The 4034-nt window shown below is 35.5% G+C and overlaps 1 long non-coding RNA gene across 1 annotated transcript; it reads left to right on the top strand.

Annotated features, from left to right (window-relative positions):
- Positions 1-2013: 2013 nt before the first annotated feature.
- Positions 2014-3639, top strand: LOC113118257 (uncharacterized). The gene is made up of 3 exons (XR_003294299.1): positions 2014-2065; positions 2151-2204; positions 3092-3639. It is a non-coding gene; the product is annotated as an uncharacterized LOC113118257 (long non-coding RNA).
- The last annotated feature ends 395 nt before the right edge of the window (positions 3640-4034 follow it).

The raw sequence follows: 4034 nt of genomic DNA, 5'->3' as shown, positions 1-4034 counted from the left end.
CACAGAATATATTGAAGTGTTAATCCACAGAAGAGTCCAAAAACGGACAAAGGTCATTCACAAACAGATAATGACAGGGTCCAGAACAACAGACTGATGATCAAAACCAGCATACGAGGCTTCGAAATGACATAATGAGACCTGCAAGACTTGGACAAGGCGTATGTGCAAAGGATCGTGGGGAATGAAGTCCATGACAGAGGAGCAACAGTTTGAATGGAGCTCCCTCTGGTGTCTATCAAGGGCACTCCAGCTGGTGTGCGTGACAATAGCACAGTGGAAACATAAATAAAAGATCAGATTTGAATTATATAAATAAAAACCACACATACAAACTTTAGACATATTAAACATAAAGTCAGGTTAATTTGGCCACTTATTAATGAATGCACGTCATCTAACTCTAACACCTAACATTTTTGTCAGACTACTTTATATTACTTTAACTGTTGCTTCATTTAACTACTAAGAAAATAAAATAGTTATGTTTTCTGTTGTTTTTGTTTACCCATGTAACACTAACATTTAAGAATAAAAGGTATATTAGGCTGCTGTCACTTTAAGACCTAATGCACAGCTCCAGTACTGATACTTATATCAGATCTGCACTTCGATGGCTATTATGAGAGAATTAGTGAAGTGCAGAATTCATTCAGTGGATGTTTTTTCAGTGGATTTGAAGAACTTTAATCCCTGCTATCCAGAATGTCACAACAAACTGATTTTTTGCCACATTTTCTCCAGACAAAGGCTCCAGCGGCTCCCACCGCAAACACAACTCCTGCAATGATTAGCGCTGGTGCTACGACTGGCTCTGCTAGCAAACCTGCTGTTATCAATCCTACACTTGCTGGTGCTGCTCCTGCTGTGACTTTATTTAGGGTTTTTTCTAGTTTTTCATTAAAGATCTTTTTTTGAATCATGTTTTTAATGAAGTATGACAATGGCATTGATTATACTTGACTGTGGGTTTTATCTCATCTCCTGATCCCTGATTACTGCTTTATCAGGTAATGATTCATACTCACTGTTGTAACTCAGTGTCTTTCAGTTTGACCTGTATCCACTGTTTCATGAGTCTTTAATTATACATTAATAACTGCAGAGGAGGAAAACCAGACACTCCTACTAGAGCTCTTATAAATGTTTAGTAAGCTTAGATTAAATGATAAATAATGATATATTAAATCATTAAATTATATTAAAATCACAGGTTATTATTTTGTGTGTGTTGAGCCTTTGCAAAAGTAAATAATTGTGTTTCACATTCCTGAATATGACCATATGATATTGACTTGTTCTTTGGTGACATCATGCTTTCTTTATTTGTATTTTTTCAGATTAAAGATGAAGGAAATTAGTCTGTTTTAAAACACATCCATGTGGCCCTCTTGCAGACACTAATAAAGTGAATTAACTACTATCTTTATTTTAAATAACAAAACTTTTCTTTCTTTTTTATGCAACTTTTAGTTGCTGCTTTTTTGATGCATTAACTAATTGAGTTGGAATTGTTTCAAAGGCTGATTACACAGATAAAACATAATTTAGGTGCACTACATCCTCAGATGGTATCAGCCTTTTCTGGGTGAAAGAGCAGCACTTTGAAGCAGAAAGTGAATTTAAGTTCAGCTATTTCACTCACAGTTAACATGCTCATTTTTATCATTCAACCTGAGCATGTTCTTCATCAGCAAGATCTACCAAAACCTGACGCCAGAAAAACAGCCATCTGTATTTTGCAAAATTGAGCAGATGAACTAAGAAATAAAAATAAAACGATTCTGGGGTTTTGATTGGCATGTCATAGTCACCTGATATCAAATTAATCCATTCAGAGCTGCTGCTGTTTCTTGTCTCTAAAGAATTAACAGAAAGCCTTACATGTGCCTTACGGGTTAATAATTAACAGCCTCTCTATAACTCAACTCTTAACAAATGTATTGTGACATAATCACTCCCACTGTTTGGTTTTTGTTTTCCTTTCCACCAATGAGTATATAAACACCCCTGAGATGATCCGAGAGTCTGTTCTGAAGAAACATCTCATCATCTGTGACCTCAGGTCAGTGCTGACGCTCTGTTAAAGCTGTCTTTATCATGTTTAGTAGCGTGTTTAGAATGTATAGTAACTTAATCTGTATTTACAGGTACTCAAGTCTAAGAAGACTATTACTTTGCTCCTGAGAGATTGTTTGATAGAGGTAGGAAATCTTGATATTAATGCTTAAAGGGATAGTTCACCCAAATTAGGGGTTGAATGACTACTGATTTTTTAAAGTCGACTTTTATGTGATAAAAGTCTAGTCGAAGTCGACTAGTCGCTGATGACGTAATAATGAACAAATAAGTCTGAAACTATAAAAAACTCCTCGAGCACAGTCATGGCATATGACACAGCTCTGTGTACATGGCTATTGCTCCTATAACAGCTCATTTTTATCAGTTCTTTTGCCTTTGGGTCTTAATATTCCTCACAGATGTTTGCTCTTTCTTCATCATAAACAGACAAAGTAGCACAGATTACATTTATATGAATGTATTAGTGAGAGCGATTGTGTGTGTGAATTATTTCTACATGGCAGCATCTATCTAGTAGTATAAACACTGTGGGATGTAGTTATCAACACATACAGTATATGCGTAAACTTTTCAGTTTCTAAGCTATTTTGTTCTAAGATTTTAGTTTTTTTTTTTTTTTTTTTGGTTGAGCACCCTCTATAGGATCGGTGACTAGTCGACTTCCAGCTTAAAGCATCATGGGAGAGCACTGAAGTCGACTAGTCGATTAGTGCAACCTCTAACCCAAATATAAACATTCTGTCATTTTATTTATTTATTTATTTTATAAATTGTTATGGATGATAACATTCTTATTCATTTACACAACAGTATGCATTTATACATACACATTGAACCAATAATAATAATAATAATAATAATAAATTGAGTTTATTCAAATAAACAATACACATGCAATTTCTACCCTTTTATTTAATTTCAACGGCTTTTTAAGATTTAATAATAAATAAACTTTAATAAAAGAAACTACAGAAAAACAAGTACAATAAACAGACGTGCATTCTCGCAGGAATCCCGTGACCTCATGGATTTCTTCAAAGCGGTGGGCGCGGTGGCAGCTGGTGTAGCCGAAAGAACGGTGGGCGTGGTCAGAGCCGTGGTGGACGTCCCGGTGGGGATGGTGAAAGGAGCTGCAGACAGCATCAAAGAAGCCAGCAGCAAAATCGACAGCGCCAGCTCGCCCGGTGAAGGGGTGGACGCTGTTTTCAGTCTGCTGACGTCTCCACTGACCGGCGCGGTGGCCGGAGGCACGAAAGAGATCGTCAAGGCACCAGGAAAAGTTGTGCAGAGTGTTGCAGATGGCATCGAGAAAGTTTTAGACGACTAAGTAGTGTGAGAGTTTATGCTTTTTTATAATAATCCTTGAACACTCATCATGCAAAAACTTTTATTTTAGACCAAAAATTATTAGAAAATTTTATGTATATGAAGTAGACAATATTTTATAAATTCACTGGTAATAATGTTCTCACAGTGTCTACAAATTACATTAAATAATTGTAGGCTATCATAAATCAGCACTGATTGTTTTTAGATTTATGACAATTATGCTAATTAAACTTCTTAAATTTCTCATAATACGATGTGATCTTAGTTTTGGTTTCAATATTAATGCAGGACAAACTATCAGCCAACGGCCAACCCAAAGGACATAAAACAATAAACATAAGATTTCAAACAGTTTTACCAAATGCCTACTTTTTTTCATAATACCAGAGCTGTGAACTTTTACTATTTAGGGCACATTAATTTCATTTCCACTTACAACATCTACACATCTGCATTAACTGTCTTCACATCTGCCTGAACCGTCTTCAAGAAAAGCCATACTAAAGACTCTGGAATAGAAATAAATGTCAGAGATTTTCAGATTTTTCCCTTAAGTGGATAATTATTTTGGATTTTATTTAAGCTAAACAGGAAAATCAAATATGATACACAACAGCTCCAGT

The sequence above is a fragment of the Carassius auratus genome, chromosome 1, assembly GCF_003368295.1.
Source record: "Carassius auratus strain Wakin chromosome 1, ASM336829v1, whole genome shotgun sequence".
Taxonomy (NCBI): Eukaryota; Metazoa; Chordata; class Actinopteri; order Cypriniformes; family Cyprinidae; genus Carassius; species Carassius auratus.
This window is presented reverse-complemented; position numbering and strand designations above follow the sequence as displayed.